Genomic DNA, 25,844 nt, shown 5'->3' on the forward strand with positions numbered 1-25,844 from the left:
GTCTGAAGCATACAATATAAAATTTTTTTTAAAAAAAAGGTTTCTTAAAGTGGTGCTTTTGCTGTAAAAAAAAAAAACCTAAAGCAAATTTGCTGACTTTATGTTAAACTCCTTTTCCCTCCCAGTTTAAAGTGACCTTTGATGTAAACTAAAATGTGCAGGTGTCAAATTTTATCAGTATCGTATACCAGATATGTGCACAACAGTTTTTCTGGCACTTTCGCCTTCCAATTTATTAAAGGTTGTGTCAGAATGAATTTATGTAAGCAAGGATCAGATTTTATTAGTGGAACATCATTTGCTTTTAATGAATAAGGTTAGTTTAGGAAAATAGCTGATTAACTAAGCTAACATTTGTGAGATGAACTGTTTCTCCTCACTCCTATCACCACTTCTTTTAACCCTGCAAGTAAGCATAGCATACATTACTGGATAGCAAAAAAGTTGTGTTAAGGCTGTAGCCCTGATTCAGCAAAGCAGCTGACAATGTTCTTGTGTCTATCACTTTTCAACACAGCAATATTTGTTAAGGTTCTGTCACTTTAATGGAACTTTGTTAAGTGCTTAGAGTTATGCAGATTTTTTCTAAAGAAGCTAATTCAGCAGACTTTCAAAGACTGTGGCCATTTACAAGGTTTTAAGAACAGGCTAGGAAACAAGATTCCTCCCCTGTAGACAAGGACAGACAGACCAAAGATGGCCCCTGGTCCCAAAGTCTAAATTACAGACTCTTGGAATATCCTGGGGACTGTCCATCAGGAACGTAACTGATCCTTACCAGCAGAGAGATATTTAAACTGACATGGGAGGTCTCCAGTCTATCAAAAAGAAAAGAGATGCTGTCAAGCTCTCCTCCCACATAACAGCTCTTGCCCCTCTTTCAGCAGGCTTGTGGGGACTGCCTTCTCCACCACAAGGGGCAATTTTGATTCCTGTTTTTATCTTATTATTAGCCAGATTGGAATAAGAAAAAGTGTGCCAGAGTTACGTAATCCTACTTCAAAAATCAGTGCTTGATGACACCATTGTATAGAGCTTGCCAAGCTCTACCTAGGATGCAATAGTAATGAAATTCAATACATCTATGTTAATTTCCATTAGCATAGAAATTTAAGAAAGTCCTGCTGGAGGTATAGTATTTAGAGCTCACACAACTCTTAGAAATGGAGATCTGTCTGTTCACCTATTGACTGTGAAACAGCTTACAATTTTTGTTAGACTCCTTCCATTTGACAAGGAGTCAAACGTTTATTTCTCAGCACTTACTGTTTAGTCCCATGCATCAGGCTTTGGGGGTGGCAGAGGCACTGCCCTTCCTCTCCCACCCACTTTGCTGGGCACCTCTGACAGCCACAGATGCTCTCTGTGCACTGGAATGTGTAAAGACAGACCTGTAGAAGGCATATCCATGGAGGCACCACCCATTACTTCAATACCAGAAAGAGCAGTGCCCCCAAAAAGGCACAGAGCTGTTACCCAATAGGTTTGCTTTGTTTTTCTGGACACAACACAGTAGGAGGACATTGCAATTTGACAAGAATAAATCCAGATTTTGAGTCTTGTTATTGGATTAGCAAAATTAGGGCAGTTAATGCAGAGTGCCAAACCCATGTAAACTTATGCCACTTTCTGATATTTGGAACAGCTTTGCATGCTTTACATTGGACCATATGCCCTTAGTAACTCTATAGACTACCTAAACAAAGCTGAAGTAATCTCTGTCATGTGCCCGGTCCCATTTGATCCTTTTTTATCCTTATCAGGTTTGTACCCCAAAAAGATCTAGTAGTACACAGATCATCCTCTTTTTCAAAACCACAAAAATCCCTGTTGCAATTCAGACACAGATCTGTCAGACAGGGGTAAATGCTGAAGGACCATTAGGTTTCCCATCCTTAGTCATTGTGGGCTACAGAGATAATGATCATCTTGGTCTGGATGTCTCCGAGCTTTTTGGGAAACACTGCTAAGAAAGTTTTTTTCATATGCTTTCCTTTGGAAAGCTTAAAAGAAAGATTTTTAGACAGCTAAGGCACAGTTATAACCAAAATGTACCAGAAGCACATTAAAGATTTGCATAACCTTAGCCAGGAAATGTACCACAAACCCCTGAGACCAGATAATGTGATAACACCAGTTACCTGTAATAGTATCTTTGCTAGGCAACCAGTTATTGACATTCCTTAAGTGTATTGAGTCTAGGCTTAAATCCAAATCAGCTAAGTTCTTAAGGATGTAGTTCCTCCATTTTCCCCAGAGTAGCCCTGCTCATATTAGAAACTAACAACTAGGATTTAGGAAGTACATTTACATATTTTTTCCATTAAAAATAAATGTTACTAACACAAGGTTGGTGTCTGCATATAAAGTTGAAAATCCTTTGTGTGTACAAACAAATACCATTTCAGGTATTTTCAGTTACATGCAGTATGCGCCTATCCATTCCCATTAATTTGAGGAAGCTGTTGGTGAACTAAACAACCACTTTCCTCTTCTTTCACAAATATATGAAAGGAAAATAGTCTCAACTTTTTAATGTATGCCCACAAGATAAAAGAAGATGAAAGACTCAGCAACTCAAATCCCTGCTTTGAGGATGCCGAATGCAAGCTAAACCACAAGTAAACAAAACTAAAGGGCCTTTTGTCTATTTTTCCACATTTTTACAGCTCATTGGTGTACAAAGTAGCATCCAGACAAGGTGAAAAAATTCCATCACTGCTGTAATTACAGGATTCCAGCAACACATCCCTAAAAATGTCTTCTTTAACTGCTCCTACACTTTCCCACAGTATATAGCCTAAGCTACTCTGCTTCTTACCGTATATATGTACAGACAAAAATTTCCACCCCACACCCTAAAACTGGCCATTGCTACAGCAGTTCAATGCACAGGTTTATTTTAATGGGTAAAGGGATCCAATAGACAGTTGTACTGCAGGCCATGTTATTACACTACCTGAAAGCAAATTTTTAGCAAAAGTTAGAAGCAAATGCTGGACAGGTATGAGCCAGTACTACTCTGAGTTCAGTAGAGTAATACCACTTTAAACAGCGACAAGATCTGTCCCATAAGACAATGGTAACTTCAGTCATTGAAGTTACCTACTTACACAGAAATACTCATGTCATACTTTAAGATACTTATCTCTCAAGATTGGTATATTAGTCACAAGTTTCCCTATCCATGCTTCAAGCATAGCATGCCACATGAATCACTATGCTGAATAATCTAGAAGTATATTTCAAATACCACTTTTACCATACTCTTTTTTTACTGATTTTTTTTGATGGATCATAATGCAATAATTTAAAAGGTACTTTAAATAATAGCTGCACTTCAAAGGATTTTTTCCTTTTATCTTATTTAAAACTTATTACATCAATTGTCATGTGTCATAATTCAGCATGGATAGTAACATGCTGATGTTTAACAGATAAATTTGTAAGGAAACAATATTTAAGTGTTACCTGTTGCATTCATCCCTTTAACCAGAAATATTTGTGACAGCAGGCTCTTCCACTCTAACAGACTTTCTGTTTTTTAATCATATAGCTGTGTTCTTCACTGTTATTATTAAATCCTATGGACACCGGTGGTTGTTTTATATGGCCTATATTTGAAATAAAAACTGCAGGACTGAAAAGCATTGGCAGCATCACAGATTATAAGCCTTGCTAAAAAAGGTGTCATTCTGCAACCTTGGGTGCTGATAATACAGTGTTGTTACAAGGATTTCACAGCCAGGAGTCAGGAGATAGAGATTCCCTTTCCAGTTTTGCCCCTGAAGTGTTGATTGATTTTTTGAGAAGCTACCTGATTTTCCTCCATTAGGAAGCAGTCCTATTTTATTTCATTATTAGAGCCAGAAAAGATATATCCCTGCATTGCGATAGAGGGTGTACTCCCTGCTTGGTTTACCTACATTTTATCAGAATAGAATTTGTATCTTCCTGAAAATTAAAAGACTAATAGATTAATTGTTACCAACTATGATCTTGGAACACCTGTAGGGAGAAACCCAAAGTAGAAGCAGTTGGTGAGTCTGGTTTTGAGATAGCCACTGCCTACTTCTCACCTACATTTTCTGTCTACTTCACATCCCCCAAATCAGCACCATGATCCAGAAGAAAGATGGCGACATGTGCAGGACAAAAGGGAAGGGCTGCATCTTGCTGTCCTTCAGCAGCCAGAAACTACACCCTGGGAAAACAGTTAAGGCTGCAAAACTACCTTTCTTGTGGTATATACTATGAGCTGAAGAAGTTAAAGCATCTTTTTTTCTTCAAAGAGAAAACTACTCACATATAAGTAATTATGCCAGGTCAAACTCAAAGCAAAAGAACATTTAAGCCTTCCCTTTCAGCTCCTATCCTCCCCACCCAAAAACAAATGTTTTCACATCCTCTATGTTAAGATATCATTGTACACACCATGGGCAGTACCAAAGTTTTAAAGTTTAATAAAAGCATCAAAAGTTATTTTCTTTTTCCATTTAAATTCCACTTTTTCTCTCATTAGCAAGCACAGTTAACTCTCATCCTCCTGCTGACAGTGTCAAGTATTCTTTTTACTGAAAGATCACAGAATGGTAGGGGTTGGAAGGGACCTCTGCAGATCCTTTTCTAAACCTGCTGCTTGAGTAGGGACACCTACAGCAGGAGGCACAGGAACACATCCAGGCAGGTTTTGAATGTCTCCAGGGAAGGAGACTCCACAACCCCCCTGGGCAGCCTGTTCCACTGCTCTGGCACCCGCACAGGAAAGAAGTTCTTTCTCATGTTTAACTGGAACTTCCCATATTCCAACTCGTGCCCACTGCCCCTTGGCCTGTCATTGGGCACTATTGAAAAAAGCCTAGTCCCATCATCCTGACACCCACCCTTTAGATATTTGTAAGTATTGATGAAATCCCCCCTCAGTCTTCTCCAGGCTGAACAAACCCTTTCCTCATAAGGGAGATGCTCCAGTCCCCGATCATCCTTGTAGCTCTCCGCTGGACTTGCTCAAGCAGTTCCCTGTCCTTCTTAAACTTGGGGGCCCAAAACTGGACACAGCACTCCAAATGTGGTCTCACTAGGGCAGAGTAGAGGGGAAGGATAACCTCCCTCGACCTGCTGGCCACACTCCTTTTAATGCAGCCCAGGATACCGTTGGCCTTCTTGGCCACCAGGGCACATTGGTGGCTCATGGTCAACTTGTCCACCAGCACTCCCAGGCCCTTCTCAACAGAGCCACTTTCCAGCAGGTCAGCCCCCAGCCTGTACCAGTGCATGGGGTTGTTCCTCCCCAGGTGCAGGACCTTGCAATGGCTTTTGTTGAATCTCACCAGGTTCCCCTCGGCCCAGCTCTCCAGCCTGTCCAGCAGCCTGGATGGCAGCACAGCCTTCTGGTGTATCAGCCACTCCTCCCAGCTTGGTATCATCAGTGAATTTGCTGAGATTACGCTCTATCCCATCATCCAGATCATTGATGAATATGTTGAACGGGACTGGACCCAGCACACACCCCTGGGGAACACCACTAGTGACAGGCCTCCATCCAGACTCCGCTCCATTGATCACAACCCTGAGTTCTGTTGAGCCAGTTCTCTGTCCACCTTATTGTCCACTCATCCAGCACACGCTTCCTTAGCTTGTCTATGAGGATGCTATGAGAAACAGTGTTGAGTGCCTTACTGAAGTCGAAATAGACAACACCCACTGCTCTCCCTTTGTCAACCCAGCCAGTCACACCATCACAGAAGGCTATCAGGTTGGTCAAGCATGATCTTCCCTTGGTGAATCCATGTTGACTGTTTCTGATAACCTTCTTGTCCTCTACATGCCTGGAGATGACCTCCAGGATGAATTGCTCCACCACCTTTTCAGGGACGGAGGTGAGGCTGGCTGGCCTATAGTTTCCCACGTCCTCCTTCTTGCCCCTTTTGAAGGCTGGAGTGACATTTGCTTTCCTCCAGTCCTCGGGCACCTCTCCTGTCCTCCACGACCTTTCAGAGATGATAGAGTGGCTCAGCAAGAATATCCACCAGCTCCCTCAGCACTTGTGGGTGCATCTCATCGGGGCCCATGGATTTGTGAGGATCCAGTTTGCATAGGTGATCTCTGACCCAATCCTTCTCAACCAATGGGAAGTCTTCCTTTCTCCAGATTTGTCCTCTCTTTTCTGGGGGACGAGATGCCTGACAGCCAGCCGTAGCAGTAAAGACCTATGCAAATAAGGCATTCAGTTAACTCCGCCTTCTCTGCATCCTGCATTGCCAGGGCCTCTTCCTTGTTCAGCAGTGGGTCCACTGCATCCCCAGTCTTCCTTTTACTGCAGATGTATTTAAAGAAGCCTTTCTTGTTATCCTTGACATCCCTTGCCAGATTTCATTCCAGGCAGGCCTTGGCCTTCCTCATCGGATCTCTGCCCACCCTGACAACATTCCTATATTCCTCCCAAGTGGCCAGTCCCTTTTTCCACATGCTGTGAACCTCCCTCTTCTAGAAGCTCTTTGCTCATCCATGCATGTCTCCTGGCTCCTCTGCCTGACTTCCTTCTCCTAGGGATGCACTGATCTTGAGCTCAGAGGAAGTGATCCTTGAATACTGTCCAGCTCTCTTGGATGCCCCCCCCACACACCTTCCAGAGCCCTAGCCCATGGGATTCCTCCTGGCAGACCTTTGAAGAGGCCAAAGTTGGCCCTCTTGAACTCCAAGGTTGTGATCCAACTTGTTGCCCTGCTTCTATGGCACAGTATCCTGAACTCAACCATCTTGTGGTCGCTGCAGCCAAGGCTACCCCCAACTTGCACATCCTCAACCAGCCCTTCCTTGTTCATCAGGATAAGATCGAGCAGCACATCTTGCCTCATCGGCTTCTCCACCACTTGCATCAAAAAGTTGTTACCTATGCTCTGCAGGAACCTTCTGGATTGTGCATGGCTCCCCGTGTTACTTTTCCAACAAATGTCAGGGTGGTTGAAGTGTCCCACGAGGACCAGGGCCTGCAACTGTGAGGCTGCTTCCAGCTGTCTGTAAAAGTCTTCATCAACTTCCTCTTCTTGATCAGGTGGCCTGTAACAAACACCCACAACAGTGTCGCCCATATTTGGCTGTCCCTTGTTCTTTACCCGCAAGTTCTCAACTTGTTCTCCTTCCACTCTGAGGCAGAGCTCGATGCGTTCCAGTTGCTCCCTCACATAAAGAGCAACTTCCCCACCTCGTCTTGCTGGTCTGTCTTTCCTGAAAAGCCCATAGCCATCCATGACCACATTCCAGTCATGTGAGCCATCCCATCATGTCTCTGACTGCAGTGAGATCACGGCTCTGAAAGCGCACAGAGACCTCTAGTTCCTCCTGTTTATTCCCCATGCTGCGTGCATTGGTGCACAGGCATTTCAGAAAGGTGCTTGAGCACACAGGTTTCCCCGGAGGGGTGTATGAGGACCCACTACAGCCATGCAAACCCTTGAGGTGGTTGGTCTCCTGGTTGCCATTGCATGAGGCCGCCACAGCACCTTTGTCACTGCTCACGTTGCCCTGTCTTATTCCCCCATTGTGTGTGATGGCATTAGCATTGCCAGTTTGTCCTCCTCCCCCCGAGTTCCTCAGTTTAAAGCCCTCCTCACCAAGTTTGCCAGCCTGTTGCCAAAGATTCCCTTGCCCCTTCCAGACAGGTGGTATCCATCCCTCCCTAGCAGCCTGTGGTTGTTGAAGAACATCCTGTTGTCATAAAAGCCAAAATCCTCACATTGCCACCAGCCACGTAGCCAGAAGTTCATTTGTATTATTTGCCTATTTCTAGTTGCCAGTTTTTCTCCAACAGGTAGTATGGAGGAGAAGATAACTTGGGCACCAATATTTTTCACTTGCTTTCCCAGAACTTTATACATTACACTTTCTGCCAGCCTACACTCTTGTTGGAAGGCTACTCATTTGGAGTTTTCCCAAAAACCAGAGAGGATGAGAAGTGGTTTTCTACATGCCTTAACTAGTTCTAAGTAGAGAAGATGATTACTTTACAAAAGGTGAGAATTAGAGGTTAAGCCTGGAAAATAGTCTTAAATTGAAAAATCAGCAACTAGCTTCAGAAACCAAAATTTACAAGTTAGATAAAATAGTTGCAAATATAAGTCAAAGCTCATATTATGCAAGTGAAACCTTTCTAGCAAAGAGCTGAGTATATCTGCATAACATAACAAACTAATGACCTATAAACACAAACATCAAAGAAATTTTAAAATATCTTTTCTTTTAATAATCCAACTTCTTTATACATTGGTTGTAAATACGAACACCCTTGTTTAAAGCTGCATTTGCCATGTTACTCCTGCAGCATCATTTCAAATATTTTGCAGTTTGGGGAGGTAAGCTGGTCTGAGCTGTGCATTGCACGCCAGTCACAACCGCTCTTCAAGTAAAGCAACTGCAATACCTTTTCAAAATTAGACTTTGTGAAGGGAAAAAGAAAGAGTTGAGATTTGCATGTACTAAAAACATGGTTTAGTTTTATTATACAATCTCCTGTAACACTCAGCTTTCAGTAGTACCTGTGCATTTCTGATTTGGCAGCTTTACTGGTTTTTTGTTTGTATGTTTTGGGGTTTTTTTTTTTAAGACTAGCCCTAATTTATGTGTGGTCTGCCCTCCCCCCCCTTTTTCATTCTCATAGAAGTCTCACCAATCCACAAAAAAAAAATAATCTGCTTTTCTGCAAATTCCACTGCTCTTTATTTGTAAAATAAAGGATGTAAAGGCAAGACATAAGGCCTTATTTCATAGTCATTGTACTTAGCAGAAGCATTAATACACTGGACTTTTAGTACTCCAAATTACATATTCTTGTAGTTGGTTTATTTCATTTTCAGTTAAAATCACTTTATGGAACAATTGATCAAAGCTTCTTAAAAAACAATAAACAAACAAAAACCATAACCCTTTCCTACTTGGGAAAATTAGGTTGTTTATTTCCATTAATGCACTGAATATACCTATTCATGCTGACCTGACCATATGCCAATATTTCTTAGTGCACAGAGTAGATGATTCCTTTAAGTCACAACTATTTTACTACTAAAATAGATAAACCAGTTCCCAGCATGCTATCTTACATCCTGTAATTCCTGCAACTCCATAAGCTTACATTGCACAGCTACTGATAGTGAGTGACTCAATTTGTTTTCCAGGTATGCTGTTTCTATCACTCTGTTGTCTTCAATCATAGACTCAGCAAGGAAACGAGGGAAATGGCAAGAGAATAGGAAGAATTAGTATACCGCGTTACATTAAGAATTGAAAGGCAATGTTTCATTTTGCTGTGATACTACTCCCACAGCCCCTGGAGAAAGGCTTCTCTGACTCAACTACTTCATACAGCGATTAGGTAGGATTAGGTTTTTCAATGAAAATAAAGAACAATGCACCAGGTGAAATTTGTTCTCTCCGTGTGGACTCAAAGGCCACAGTGCCCCCTTGTTTGCAGAGATCTTTCTGCTCATATCAGCCAAGGGGCAGAACATAGTTATGACCATGGGATTTTAACTGTTTGCTCCTCTCTCATTTTGGGACCTGTTTAGGTCCCAAATGAGCTTATGAGAACAGTCTGAAATATGACAGCCAGATTATTGTGGCTCAGTGCAGGATCACAGGACTGTTTATTTTGGGTCAGAGCAAATGTTTCTCTAATACAGGAGATGAAGACAGCAAACACTGCAGGAGACCCAGATAGTGTCTCCAACATTCATACTCAGCTTTCTAGAGTCAAAGCAAACCATATCAGTGGGACCACTCGCAGCTATCTCACATATGGGGGTTTCCTGCAGGAACACTGTCCCTCTGTCCAGCACCCTCATTCAGCAAACTGCACTTCACTATCCACCTTGCATATATTGAGCATGCAATGATATATCTGCAAAAACCTCCACAGCAGGGACAAGATGAACACCAAGTACAGCCACTCGAAGCACAGCCTCTGAAGCTCAACTGGATTGTTGAAAACGCCCAATTTTAGATAGACTATTTTTCACCCTCTACCATCCAGACGATGTTATAAAGGCTTGGACCTAACTATCAGGTAAAGATTAGACATAATGAATTAAGAAGCAATGCCTCTACAAAGTATTCTATATGTTCTGCCTTCTGTTTGCAGTAATTAAGGTTATTTTTAGGATAAGATTATTACAAATTGTTGAGTTCCTGGTTATCTATGAGCAAAAACCCTGGCAAAGTTGCATTTGTTCTTTTAGCATGAAAAGAGAGCATTAATAACTGACAAGGCTTTCTCTCTTTCCATTTATAAAGGCTTTGTTTTTCTCCCTTTTCTAATGTCTTAAATTATTTTGTTTTCACACTGTTCCCTGCCTGTTAAGTATAACCAGTAAGTGAATTTACCCTTTATCTCAGGCATTCATAGACAGCTTCTTTAGGAAAAAAAGGTGGGTAATGCTGCAGTTACCACATGGCACTCCATTCATTACATATGAGACTGGCCTCCCAGAAATTAAGACAGGTTTTGTTCAGCACATCCAAGTGTGCATTTAAACCTATTGTTTGCTCCTTTTTGCAAGCAGAAATACTCTAAGCTTCACTTTGCACCTTACCTAAGCCAAGTATTATGTCACCTTCACTAAGTGCATGGGTTGTCCAACTAGGTTTACTTCCAATACTGTCTCAGAGATGAATGGGAAGCAAATCACTGCTTGGTGTGCTTAATCACAACCCTGGCAATCTTCATTCCGCTTTGGTCCAGACACTTAAACATACACCTTCAGAGCACATTGCTGGGCCTGTATTTTAATAATCCTCTAGGAAGCAAAGGATGAATGATGCTAGGTACTCTCTGGGAAACACTGGCATTGACTTGCTGATAGCATTCATTAAGAGCAATGCTTTATTATATTGCCCCTCCTAGGCAATCTCCAGGATCATCATTTGTGCACTGTACAGTGGTTTCACCTAGGAGATACAGCCAAGTACAGCCCAGAAAAGAAATCTACACACTTCTATCATAACCTAAAATCTGTATCACTTTTACTTTGGGCTCCATTATGAGAAGACCTCCATTACATACTGTTCCTTCATCAAGCAGTCATTATCATCCTAGCAAAAATTTAAAAAAAAAACCCACATAAAATTGGCAAAGCAGGGATCCCTTTATTCCACAAAATCCTTTTGGTAGCTTGATAGAATTTGGAATTACTTCCGACCAGCAAAGGAATGTAGAGGGAGAGATTAAAGACCCAGAAGTCGACCAAATGCACATATCTCTGATCATGTGCGTTCACGTTATTTTATTATTAATCTTGGTTGTTTTTATCCAGAGTACATCCTCCTTGATTAAGACATGGTTTTATCTCTCAGCTGAATTAATTATACTTCAATCTTTATAAAGCCAGATGTTTTCAATGTGAAAGCCACATAAGACCAAGCTTGTCTCTGGGCTTTTCACTTTCTCTTTTTCCAGATGGACTGTAAGTATCGTGTGTCTATTATTATGGTCTTGGCCCCTGTGAAGTGGGGCAAGTCCTCTAGTTCAGGTAGAAATGCAGAAACACAAACATTCCTGATTCACCATTCCTCTTCTGCTTTCTCCCATAGGATGAAGGAGGCTCACAACCAATGAAGTTCTGGGCACTTTGTTTCAAAGTCCACACTAATCACAAATTTCATCTCTGTATTCAGACCTCTCCACAGCGGTAATGGGAAGTCTAGGTTGTGTTTTCACTTCTAATCTGCTTCTCCTTTTATAATTTGCATGATCTCTGCAGAAGGCCAAAGGCAGGCTTTAAAAGGGGAGGGGAAGCTTAAGCATGTTTTTGAAGATGAGCTCACACAGCCCTGGCAGAAATTGCATTCCCATTTCTTTCTGAAGTCAGGGGGTTTGAAGGGCTCTCAGCCTGACTCGGATAAGTGTCTGAGACACCACGAACAGCTAATTCAAAACAAACTGAAGTGGATGGTACCCCAGAAAACTACAGGGTTAATTGCTCTAGGTGTTAATGTTCAATGGTCATGGGGCCAAATAATGTTCCTGCAGTCAGTCTCGGTAACAAAGGAGGGATCAGAAGGGTCTGAGCTCCCCATTATGCTTTGCTTTCAAAGAGGTAGCAATCTATGGATCCTCTAACTTGCAGCAGCCACATCAGCATATGATCACATCACTTTCCAATCCATTAAATAATTCTCATGTTATGTGAAATACATAAATAATGCATCGTAAGTTTTCAATAAAAATAAATCAATTATACATTCAGAACACAGTGTTTAGAGCAAATACTTGGTCAGAGGTTTTGTAGAACAAACTATAACCCAGTGATGTTTCTCATCATGATTCACTCCAGTCCACTCCAAGTTTTTGAATAAAAACATGGAAAGTCCTAAAGACAGAATGACTTGAAATATCCCAAAAGTGGCTTCATTATATTGAAATAAATTTTCTCCAAAGCAATACGTTTTGTAGAAATTGAAAGGTCATATCAATATAATCACTGAAAATGTGATCTTTATGTACCAGTGCAGAATCTTAGATATTTTACATTATGTACAAATATTTTATTCAATTTGCAACAGCAACACAACTCAAAAGAAAAGATGCAGTGATAGTCTTGACACCAGAGTTGTTGTAATAACAATAACAATCAGGCTCAATAAACCTGACCTTTCAGTTTGTATCCCAGGTTACAAGCTAAGGCCAGGATGATTACTTTCAACTAAGTTTACCTAAGCATACAGTTCTTTGAATTTAGTAGTAGATGAGATCTGCTAAAAATTCGTTCATCATCTGCTCAATGAATTGCGTGTCCCTAGTTAGTACTTGGTAAGCTAATGCGTGCTTGAATAAGTTGTCCTCTGAATGAGGATGATAGAAGTGGCTATTCTAATTTTACCCATTTGATAGATGCAAAATGTCATGTAAGTGTTGGCCTAAGCAGTCAGCCTGAAGGGAAAATTCTAAATTTATTTTTTCCCTTCTGTTTCTGCTGAAAGTTAAAGCTATAATAAAAACAATGTTGCTGTAATACAATGAGTTTTATTTTAGGTCTCTATTCTTAGATATGCTTTCCAGAGCAGCTATGTTTATGGCCTCTCCTGTGTAACATAATTCAATATCCTTGTTATGTTGATAACTCAGATTTATGCCTCTATCCTATGAGACATTTCACAAATGCAGGCTTAATATTGTTAGCCAGCTTGACGGATGTTAAACCCCCAAATTTACTAAAAGACATCCTGATAATGGCATAGCAATGCTGGTTCCAAACATAAATGCATCACTGTTGTAGTAATCCATTCACTTCTTCCCCACACTCATCGCCACCTGTGATGGCAGTCATATTGCTAGAGAAGCAAAATATATTAGACATCAAGTTAACATTGCCCGATGCACATGCATCACCACATTGAGACAGTCAGATAATTGAGTCCCACCCAAAGGGAAGCTGCATTTTTTCCTTGGGGGTCTCATGCATGCTGTGATCATTGAATGTAGTAAAAACAAAGCCTGAAAAGAATTAGTAAGAAATTAAGAATAGAGTCTTTTTGTTTCATTCTGATTTTAAAAGGACTTAAACACTAGGAAGTGATGACTGCGTGACAACCACTTAATATTGACTAGCCTGATAAAATATTATATAACAGCCAGTAACACCACTACCAGATCCCCAGACAAGCAGCAATCATTCTGTAACTTTGCAGTCCTGGAACTCTTGAACCAACTGCCAGATCAAAGGAAACAATTTTAAAGGAATCCTGGATGCATAAGTAAATAGTTTGCTCAATAGCATCTCATTCTTATTCTAACTGCAAGAAGGGCAAGAAGGGTCTGTACCACAAACAAGGAAAGAAGAACCAGAAGCTGGTGGCATGAAGGCAGACAAAGCAGCCATGTACAATAATACAGCAGGAGGCAAAAATGTAGTATTATGTTGAAAGTCTTTAATGAATGGAAGCAGTGGAAGGAAGAGGTGTGCTGCCAAGTTTCTTCAAGTTTCTCCAAGAGACTTTGTCCAGCCTTGAATCTGCTGATCCAAGTCTTCAGTAGTAAAAGGGCCAAACTCCTAGACTGGCTTTCTTCTATTCTGTTTAGACACAGCTTAAATACTAGGTCTTTAAAAGAATTTCAGACACTATTTCAAAAACTAAAACCCCACAATTTTATGAACAACTGTGGTCAAAGTTATCAAGTAGAGATGTTAATGACCAGCTGAATAGGAGGTAGCCACCAGCATGAAAAGACTGAATAGCATACAGTTTCTGGACAGAGAGTTGCTTCGGGTAAAACTGACCAGCTTTTTATTATTTATTCTTTATTTTTCTGGAGCACTTGTTTCCCTTACAGACCTTTCCAACCATTTCAGTGTGGCTCAGATCAAGAAGTTTGACTCAGCTACTTCCCAGCCAGAGGCTTCAGAAGTCATGCAGTGCCATGAGACTGAGGACTAGCAAGTACCAGTGGATGTGCGGTTCTGGGGATAAATCATGAAAACACCTGGGTAATTCCTTAGTTGTTCTAGTATAAATCAGTTATCTGAACCTAAGCGAAGTGGCAGAAACCTTACTATAACCACTTATAGCACCATGACAGATGGCATTAGTGCTGCCTCGACACCACAGCGGGCACTCTATGCCAGAAGTTCAGTTTAAAAATGAGTTCCCTTTGGAATAAAATATTAGACTGGCAAAGAAAAACTCAACTGATGAGCAATTTTCTTGAACCTTAAATGCAAGCTATTACTTCCTGTTATTCCCTACTCTCCCTTAGGTCTGATTAACTATGTGTCCATTTATCCATTGTTGGTTTAGCAGAAACATCAATAGGAGGTGAAATATGAAGAGAGATAGTATTAGATAGTCATATCAAGGAAGTCTCACCTCTGCAGGGTTCCTTTCAGAAAGCTGTTCAAAAGAAGTTCTGAAAGAATAAGTGCGACAGGAGGAAGATATAACTTCAAAATAGCACATGTAGCTCTAAGCAGCATTAAAAAAGTAGGGTACAGGGTGCAGTGTCTAACAGAAATTCAGACCACATAGAAATCCATGATAAATGATTCATGCACTGCAGAGTTGATTAATGACACAACAGAGCCATTTTAGTAACAGAATAGAGACTTATTCCTAGATGAAAGGAATGGGATAAGTTTGCGATACTTACAGAACAAGATTTTATATAATTCTGTAGGGGTCCTCCCCACTTGAGTTGGGTGAATACAGAGCATTTCCCTATCCCTTAGGCCAACAATGTAAATAGCATTAAACTTATTCAGGAAACAGTAAGGTTTCCCAGTCCCTGCCCTTGCCTCTTCTAAATCTGAGAGGGGAGAAGTAAAAGCAGCATTACAGAAAGCCTCTAACCCAAATATGATCCTGGCTCAGAGTGATCTTGTCTCAGCCTTATTGGATATTTTGCCTAGTACAGCACATTTACACTGTGACCAGAAATTTATGATAATCTCATTCTGGCTAAGAGGTTAATGCATCATTACCTTACCTGCTGACCCAGTCCACTCATCCTTCAAAGTCAGTTCTAGAGAGTCAAAGATTGCTCTAGCCTCATGCCACTCTTCCCCCCCAGGTAGGCAACCCTTCTCAGGGACAGTCACCGATAGTACCTATTGGTGCCACTTAAGTACTGGAGAGGGAACCAACCCATTGATCTTTGTTAGATAAAGATGATCCTTTGGGTTATCAGCAGGTCCTGTACAGCACACTGCCTTGTTCCTGTATAATGCAAGTCATTTAACTCACTTTCAGATAAATATGGGACCTTTCACTGGCTCAGGAAAAAAAAAAAAAAAGAAAAAATCAATTAGGGCCTCTCTTCTCAAAATCAATTAGAGCCAACACCAAGTCCTGGCACCGACCCCTCTTTCAGCTAGAATAGCAGCAGTACCTCCTTCCACTCCCCTTTTCCTGATTTGGTGACAGATATGTGGCAATGATCTCCCTCTGCTGGGAGGCAGATACTGCACCAGCGGCGTTCAATTCTTGTTTTCTCCACAGCCAGGAGAGGTAGTATTGTGAAAGTCTGACTTCACAGACGATTAGGGCCCTAAATCTGAGCAGAAAAATTCCTGAACAGTAGTAGACCTGTTTCTCCCTCAAAAATCTATTATCCAAGACACAAATAAGCTGTTTTTAGAACAACTAGATTATTAAGCTTTTTCCTATGGCTTGAACAAGTGGAATATAGCAGCTTTAAACTTATCTGCCATCTGAAGATAGTTATTGATTTTTGTTCATCTTGACAGTAAATTTCTCTCCCAGGTGCTATATCTTGATGTCCAGCAAGACATTTTTCACATCACTGCAGCTTGTTAAATAAACTATCGGATAGGTAATTCAGAGAAGGGATCTGCATATATATATACATGCAATGTGTTAGAGTCAAGTTTTTTAACATTCCTGGACTCTCCAGTAAGTCCAAACTCCATTTGGCATTATCCACAATACTATCACTATACATTGGATCTTTGCTTTGCAAGCAGTGCTTCTACAGCAAACTTTCCACTATTTAAGTTACTAGTGTTGCTTTACTCCAGCATGAAAGGAATGCAGGTAAACTGTTGATCATTAAAAAGGACAAGGGCCAATTTTGGCAATACATGAATCCTATCACTATTTGGGGTTAAATTAATCCAGAATTTACAAGAAAACTGATAATACTTCATAATTCATTTTGCTGCTACATTATACCAACATGTTGTTTGCATGAAGAGGCACCTATAATTAATGTCCCTACATCTTCCTGTGCATGCTGTATTTTGCATATGGTATCAGTGGCTAGTTTACAGTAAAACAGTCCTGCATTAACCACTGTGAAATGGGAAGTAAAGCCAGAAAAATCTATTTGTAATCCAGGGAAAGGACATTTATCCCACTGCCAATATCCAAAAATAATTATTTACTGCCAAATAACATTCTGGACATGGCTTTGCTGCATATGATACAGTACTGAATTGAGTCTAGGGAAATAAGTGATTAATAGCATTAAGAAGAGCCTGCCAGATACTTATCATTTGGAGCACACCAACAAAAGAGCAAAGTTGCTTCTTATTTTTTGGGAACCATAACTGGGACTTGGAAAATTTGGGTTTAGTTTTATTTTGTCATAGCATTCCTGCATACAGAGCAGCACAGGGAAGGCCTTTTAGTCTTAGTCTTCTGTGCATGAATAGCAAGAGGCATATTTCCCAACTTCACAGTGGTATTAGTAGAAGAAATATTTTAAAGTGGGATTGTGCTCCAATGCTAGAGCTGATGCAACAGTACCAGTAGCTGAGGATGCAATAGGGCATAAGGTTAGTTATGGAACAAGCCATGGGAAAATGTATATTTGCAGGTCAATTCCCTTTACACTGGGGCATTCCTACTTCCCGCTGTCCTGCCCAGCCAATCTCCTCAGTCGTGAATATGCCAGCTGGTCTAGTGTGGAGCTGGTAACAGCATGTGTTGTTTGAGAACAGCAGGTACTGCTTTGGAGAAACAATAGGATTTCACAAAACAGGAATGGAGGATATCATACAGAAACAGGATTTTCTTGCTGGTCTATTTGCTTTACTACAAAGTTTGCAGCGTGGACATACAGTCCCACCTCAAGAGACAAGCTATAAACCTGCCACTGTTTCTGTAGAAAAGCCTTTTCATAATAGTATACATTTCTCTCCAGAGATTAAGACCAGAACTTGACTGAAACTTAACTAAAGACACATGTACTACCAAACCATGTTTTTCCTCATTGCTTCCAAGGAATTCCCCAGCATATTCAGTTCCAAAAACTAAACAAATCTCCAACAAAAAAACCCAGAAGATAGGGAGCTAGAAAATAAAAAAGTGAAAGACACTACTGAATTTATCTTTCTAGTAGAAATATGGAAGAGACCATGTAGATACCCTACATTTATCAGCTTCTACCTTTCCCATACACAAAAAAGTGCTAAACCATACCCTACATAATATCTCCCAGTATTAGGATTGAAATAATATTTCATAATGTAAGCATATTTGCACACTCACATACTTAACCAAGTTTGCCTGGTCAAACTAACAACACTGAAGAGCCAATCCCATAACTTTAACATAAAGCAGTATTAAAATTTGTATAGAAGTAAAAAGGAATTAAGCAAGTAGTCCAACTCACAGTCAGGCTTGTTCCTCCCAAGAACAACAAAATACCTTACACAGTTAAGCCGGAAGAGTAGTGCATTAGCTTACCTTAAAGTGGCAATATCATTCTCCAGAATAAAGTCCATCTGGAGTTCCTTTCCAGAAAAGTATCACGGACAGTATAGTTTCTCTTTCTGCAACCTCTTTTAAACTATCAAACACAGAAAAGGCTGCTAACCCCTTTTATTTTGCCTTCCTGACCCTGATTGTCCTATGTCTCACCTGGACCTCCCAGCAAGTGGAGAACTAATTCATATTGGTTTCATCTGAGGTTTGTTGGGCCTGAGTCCCCTTTCTGAGCAAACTGTGGGTGTTCAAACTCAGTGCCCTGTCAGAAAGGCCTTTTCTTAAAATTCCTGTTCCCTTGGTTTTAGGGTGTTGCTGTATATGAGTTGTATTTCTCCAGACTTCTTGTTTGAACCTTCCCCTCCCCACCTTCATTCCAAGCCCTTCTTCTCTTAGCCTTAAAAAACAAAAGTGATAAGAAAGTATGCATCCTATGCAACAGAAAAAATGTTGTTTTCCACAGCCTTCCCCAGGTGAAAAGCACTGAGGCCAGGAATTCTCAGGTATATTCCTATAATCAGTGTGTTCCTTAAAATAATGTGTCTTGCATGGCCTGTTTATATCCTACCATATCTATTCCCCAAACAGTAACACCTTTTTGTAAGACAAACATTCTGGGAATCCTTTCAAGTATTAGCAATGAAACTACTGAACTAACACTAGTATTAACAGTCAATCTGGAGAATGAACCTAGGATCAGAAGTCATCACTCTCTGAAGCTCTTTGTCTGGTCTCAGGCAGGAAAGAAAGCATTGCAGGCTGGATCAGTGTTTCTGGCTGGCTAGGTCTACCTTACATGTCGAAGCCAAGAAATCTGTGTTTTCCTAGAGTGCTCAGTGGCTGCTGGGAGTTGGACTCTTTGCTATTTACTGTGTTCAGTTCCCAAAATTACTGCTCACTTCTGTTAATAGCAACGTATTTACTAGTGGTTTCAGATCAACAAAATCTTTTAGATATATTATTTTTCATTTCAGTTACCAAAATATGCCTTACTACTAAACTAAAAAACCTACAGAGAATTAATGAAATATGTGCTTGCTTTTTACCCATGCCTGTGGCTGACAACAAAACCGTTTTTGTAAAATAGAACACTGAATGGAAAATAAAGCACAAAATATGCAAGTGGCTTAAGGTATTGAATAGAAGTAACAGAAAACAATTGCCCACAGAGGCTTTCTGCTGTGACCCTGAGTCACAATATATTACCAGAAGACAAAGGGATCTTTAGCAGAATGAATGAAAGACAGGATTACAAACTGCAAGTGACCCTCCACATGTTAAGAGTGACAGACATCAGTGGCAGGCAGCAGGGTCTGTGCTGCAGGAATACCAAAGAAGACAAAGTTAGGAACTTCATGCTCATTCACACAGCAATGTAAATTAATAAATGCATGAGGGATAGCACAATATGAACACAGACATCAAACTGTTGCTAACAGATTTTTCATTAGAGTGAAAGGATGAATTTATATGTCTAAATTATGCTAATCCTTTTGCTAGTACTTTGCTAGTTCTTTGTGTTTTGCTGGAATACTCAAAACTCAGAAAAAGGGTTAAATAAGGTTTCTTCAAAAGAAAAAGCTAGTTAAAAAATTAGGAAACTAGAAGCACCAAAAAAAATAAAAAACCACACCAAACAAAAAACAAGCTCCAAACAGATGGAAGTCAAACATCTCCCTTTAGGGGTGACTGTTATTCCTGACAGTCCAAACCAAAGGTTTTCTATGGTTTGTTTCAAGACAAGAGAAAAATGTGGCTATTTGGGATGGCAATATTAGAATGCTTTCAGCATTTTTTTGGGAGACATTTATAGTCTGTGATAGGTTTCCAGAAAGACAAAGTATTTTAGTAACATGTCTTTATATCTGTCATAAAGAATCTTTCACAAGTGCTCTAAAAACTCCTAGCCAAGAAACAATGTTAAGTCTCCCTTTTATAATTTTCATTTGTTTGAATGATAAGTTTTAATACATACACTTTGGAAAGTAACTTACATCAACCAGTTACCAAATCATACAATAATGAAGACGGGTAGAAAAACTCATTACAATCATGTCTTATTATGGTGAAATTTATGATACCTTATACCTTATATACAGGCTAATCATTTAATACTGTACAGCTGTCACATTAACCACTACTAATTACTATTAGAAATTACTACCAGAAGTTCATGGGGTTTTATAAAAGCAAGATATAACTGTGGTATAAGTGGAAAGTAAGAATATATTCTCAGTTTTGCCACTGATCTTAATGTGTGGCATTTCGTCTTTGAAGACATACATTTACATTAAACATTACCCTATGAACAGTCTAACATTGGCTTCATCCAAGAGGTCCATCTTTAACTGAAGAAAAACATAGTCAGTGTTTTAATTTAAGAAAACTTTCAAGTGTGTGATTAATTTTTCCGCAATCACAAAAATTCTCATCTTCTGATTAACTTTGATTTAAATGGGACAGATTCATACATTTCAAGTTAGCTGCATGCCTAAGACTGTCCCGATGAGTTTCTTTTATCACTCTGTGTTGCATCAGCCCATGCTTCTCTCTCCTCTAATACCCAAAATCATGAGCAAGCATCCAACTTTTCTCAGCTTTGAACAGAGGAGAAGAAATGGACAGGGCTCAGTTATCTGAGCAATGCAATACCACCAGTTGCACACTAAATCCTCATTCTTTCACAAGTCAGCATGAAGGCAAACACCTCTTGCAGACCTAATCTCCAAATTAAGCACCACATACCAATATTCAAAGGCCAGAGTTAAAGATGTGTTTTTCTCATACAGTGCCTAAGGAGGGTCCAGTGACTTGGGACAGACTAGGAAAGCCTATATGATGAATGCAGAGATGTTGGTAGGAAGCATTAAGCACACCAGTAGTCAGCAAAGCAGCAGATATGCTCCCACCTGCTTAAAGCATGCACCTGGAAGCGCAGTCCTGGATGGATGCTGACTAAGAATCACTGAAAAACCTGAATCAGGAACATTTTCCTAAGAACAGCAGTGGAATACAGGACTATGGTGTCTGGTAGCTAAAGCACTTGGCCAAGAAGCTGGAGGTAGGGGTTTCAGGGCTTTAATAGCCTGAGGGAATTCAAACCTTCTTCCCCTGGAGAAATTTAGAGACCGGGAAACCAAAAGCCTGCAGAGACTTAAAAATAGCTCTGGAATTTCCTTTTCAGGGCAGAGTCCTGACCTTGATTTCTGCTCCTTTGATTACTGCTTTGGTTTTACATCTGTCATGACTTCATATAAAAAGAGTAAATAATCTTGATGTCTAAGACCTGAAGCACATTGTGTGATTCTTTCAGTACTGTTAAATAAAAATATATTGAATTATCTGCAATGCAACCTTGCACTCTGTAGGACGGCATGACATATATTTAGTAGCTGTACTATGTCCTCCCCCCTGGTAAAAATGAGCTGCTGACTTTCTAATCAATGATATACTGAACCCATCTGCTAGAGTTATAATGAGTAACAGGCTTAAAGTTTAAACACTGTGCTGCAGAATAGGTAGAAAAAATGTAATACGTTATTTTCCTGGCATAACTGTTTCTAAACAAGTTTACACTCTTACAATAGATGTAGAGTTTGAGAGGTTTAAACGATGTTCATTGTAAGGTGTCTTCCTGAGCATCTCCACCTAGGTCAGAGACAGAGAGAGGCAGAGCCAGCAGTCTTAAGACAAATCTAGTAAGGTTTACAGATTTTGCCATGCTGAATTGGAGTGGGGCCACCTTAGCACAAAATCTTGTCTCTGGAAGTAGATGTCGTAAATTCTCCTGGAGAGTGCAAGGAATTTTACAGTGACCTGCTTTCAAATAATCTGTTTCAGGAAAATTTCATCCTAACTCCAAGGCAGTAATAGTTGTTTTATTCTATGTAGAGTCATCCTGTATTCACTGATTACTACAAGTCTTATTGACACCAAGGGGCTCTGAATCAACCTCACTGAAAAAAATTTTAAAAAGGTGTACAGGTGAAGAAATTCTGCAAAAGCACTAATATTTTTTAACTGTTGGTTAGCTAGGAAAATCCAGTTATGATTTTCCTAGTGTTTGATGACTCCCTATCTTCTGTCTACTTTCCCAAAAAAACATTTTGCTGCTTTCTTAGCAAACAGAGATTTTAATAAACAGAGAGCTTTTCATAAAATGAACCTACTCAAGGCTATTCTGTGAGAAGTGTGACATTCATTTTACATTTATGGTAATGTTTAAATAAATATGCTCCCTGATGTGTTTCACAAGACCCTGGAGTGCTTCACAGGGTGGATAGGTGGCTTCCAGTCATCTTCATTGCAGAAAGAAGATTAACATGGCAGAACAGCCAGGAGAGGAACATACAGAGGACTTACTGGAATGACACTCCTGATTTGATAAAGATGTTATCAATACCTATTAAAGAGGTCAAAATTAAAAGAGAGCTAGAGAAAGAAGTTGCAACTGCTGGTGACTTACAACTGCTCTGTTACCATCTTCAAGCCTGTGCTACCAGAAGTGTGCAAGCCTGCACTGAGGGAGACACATTTATCCAAGCAATGTGAGGAGGGAAATAGCATTCTTATAACAGAATGAATTGTGAGCTGCACAGATTCATCTGAGGTTGAAATAAATCCTCAAAGCATTTGTTTAATCAGAAATAGCAAAAGCACATCTGTGATTCTCCTTTAGTTCATGGGGAGGATCGAAGGAAATAGGGTTGGGGTGGTAATTAATGCAGTATCTCTATACCTCAAAGGTTGGTAGTCCTGCAAAACATTATTTATTTAATAAAAGAAATAAAATATTAATTTTCTTATCCTGGAAAAGCAAATATATTGAGCATTTTCTGTTGCATTTATATTGAAGTGAGCCAAGGGGATTAGAGATTCAGTCCTATTAATAATAGATAAATATGAGATTTTCTTGTATAGTTTGGAGAGGGTCACAAGGCTTAACAAATACGGAGCAACACATTCCCTCCTCTTATTGCGTCAGAGAGACAGGATGTAAATGTGACATTTGCAACAGGCTGGGAAAGAGGTTCTCTGTGGACATGGGAAGGAGGGTTGTAGGGATTGACCAAAAGCAGCTAAGCCCATGAAATGACTGCTGAATTTTGTCTTAAGCCTCAAAAAGGAAGAGTAATAAGTAGGATAGGATGAAGGGAATAAGACAACCATCCTAACAATGAAATCCCCAGTGCTAGTGAGAAAGACTGTAGTGCACCTCAGATTGGTTTTAATGAAAGGAAAAATATTCAAGAGGGATTAAATTTGGAATACAAGGCTCAGAAGATGTTTTTCCTGCTATTATTTTAGGATGATAGAAGAATAAAAAATTAAAAGACAAAAAAAAAGACCGTAATTGTCAAACAGAGATGCCAAAATTCAGGTCAGGATTTCAGAAGAACAAAAGTGACAGAAGTGCAGATTTAAAGGGTCTGAAAGATGGACCAGAGATTTAACACTTGGAGGAAAATGAAAAGAGACCTAAAAATGAACACAAAGTCAGTAGCCAACGGAAGACCAAAGACTGGCATTGTAATAAAAAATAATGAAGTGAAAGCATAACGGAAAATGCTTAAAAGGCTGCGTTTGATGATGGGGTAGCACTTTAAGGTGCCTGAAAGAAGAGGTTGACAGAAAGAGCTGACAGGTAGACAGGAAAAACAGGGAAAGACACCAAGGTGCGAAGTGAAGTGGAGGGAGCAAATCCTTAAGAGACAGATACACCAAGAGCTTTTATTAACTGAGAGAGTTGTTTTGCTTTGCCACATTACAGTTAGTAGTTAGGCAGTACACACAGCTGGTAACTAGCTGATAGCGCTGTATTTACTGTGGTGTACATCTGTGTTACTGCTACTCATCCAAACACAGCATCCCCGGCTTCTCTTCAGAGACAATGGAAGAATGCAGTGTTTTATGGGGGATATTCCTCCTTTCATAGCTGGAGTTGCAGGAGTGACAGGTCTATGTGCTAAATCCTGTGTTTCTTACACATTTAAGGTAGTGATTTAGTTTCACATGCACCATTCAACAGCCAGCAATTTACAGCGACACTTGATACCTTCTGGCTGCAGTTCCCAATTAATATGAGATAGTGGAGAGCATGGCTGTTCAAACAGCAGTGCTGACGGTGTAAACAAGCCAGTTAAAAGTATGTCAGGCTTTGTTCAGCTAGGAATCATATCCTTGTTATGAGCTGAGGCATCACACCTGCTTCTTTTAGGTTAACTGACAAATTGCTGCTATGTAAATCTGCACTTCAAATAAAATACCATGCCTCCCCTAAGGCTGAATGAGAATAAGACAACTGAGAAAGTGAAATTGAAACAAAAAACCAAACACACCAAACTTGTGTTATCTCACATGGCAACATATCCTTCTACTGGGGAATGCTACTGTCCTTGAGACAAGGTTACTCACAAACACCATATATACAATAGTATCCCAACACAGACAGAGAAGAGACGGTATTTCCCCAAATTGTCTTAAAACTACAAAAGCTGAAATAGAGAAAATTGTCAGTGCCAGCTCTGATTCCCAGGAGAAATGAGTTAAATGATCTCTGACCATCATTATGAATGTTGAACCTTCATTCCAATCTTGCTTGTAGTAACATGCAGGCAAAATGGTCGACTGTAATCAAACACACAGTCACACTCTTTTTATCATTTGTGGATGTAGCAGTGCGCAACATTTCTGTATGAGCAGTGTTGTCCTCCTGAAAACCCCCATCATCCTGCTAAGACCTATACAAGGCTGTCCCAGCATTCCTGCCCCATCTGAAGCCACAAATTGGTTTCACAGGTAAACAAGGAAATAAAATAATGGCTAGGCTCTGATAACAGTGCCTCTTCCATGTACCGTGGTTGGCACAGTCCCAGACATGGCTGAGAAAGACGCAGTTCCTGCTGCCTGCTGTACCAGTAGGTCTTAGCTCATCTCCCTAATCCCCCTGCTAGTTTTGGGGGTATACTAACAGAGTGGAAGTCCTGAGACTCTATCAAAATGCTTTTGACCTCTTCAGGCATCAAAAAGATTTGAATACTCTATGGGGTTATGAACCTGACATCAAGAGATCTTTCTCACCTGATTCTGAAGGTATTGACTCCTAGTCACCAGCAGAGAAAGAATTCCATGATTCTAAATCATAGAATCATGGAATAGTTTGGGTTGGAAGGGGCCTTCAGAGGTCATCTAGTCCAACCCCCCCTGCAGTGAGCAGGGACATCTTCAACCAGACCAGGTTGCTCAGAGCCCCGTCCAGCCTGACCTTGAATGTTTCCAGGGTTGGGGCATCTACTACCTTTCTGGGCAGCCTGGGCCAGTGTTTCACCACCTGCATTGTAAAAAATTTCTTCCTTATATCTAGTCTAAATGTACCTTTGTCTAATTTTCTGTGACAATGCCCATGGCCTCAAAGAGTCTTTGCATCCTGTCACGGTGATTACCTGACCATGGCTATGATTCAGACCTAAATCCACTCTTTCCCTCCTTTTATATTCAACAGCATACTCTGTTTCTTCTTACAGATTCTATGCAGACTATTAAACAATTTAAGACACAGTCAACCAAACAACATTTGTTGGGTTTTAATATTCTACACTTTGTTAAAGTGCATTATGCTGAACAAGAGACAGTGG

The 25,844-nt window shown here is 40.2% G+C and overlaps 1 long non-coding RNA gene across 3 annotated transcripts in view; it reads right to left on the reverse strand.

The window, feature by feature from the left end:
• The window catches only part of LOC142062639 (uncharacterized), a 117,570-nt gene extending 99,280 nt beyond the window's left edge, over nucleotides 1-18,290 (reverse strand). For all 3 annotated transcript variants that reach the window (XR_012662524.1, XR_012662523.1, XR_012662521.1), the window contains exon 1: nucleotides 18,193-18,290. This is a non-coding gene — a long non-coding RNA (uncharacterized LOC142062639). The remainder of the gene's footprint in view (nucleotides 1-18,192) is intronic.
• Between the last annotated feature and the right edge of the window lie 7,554 nt (nucleotides 18,291-25,844).

The sequence above is a fragment of the Phalacrocorax aristotelis genome, chromosome 10 (genome assembly GCF_949628215.1).
Source record: "Phalacrocorax aristotelis chromosome 10, bGulAri2.1, whole genome shotgun sequence".
NCBI lineage: Eukaryota > Metazoa > Chordata > Aves > Suliformes > Phalacrocoracidae > Phalacrocorax > Phalacrocorax aristotelis.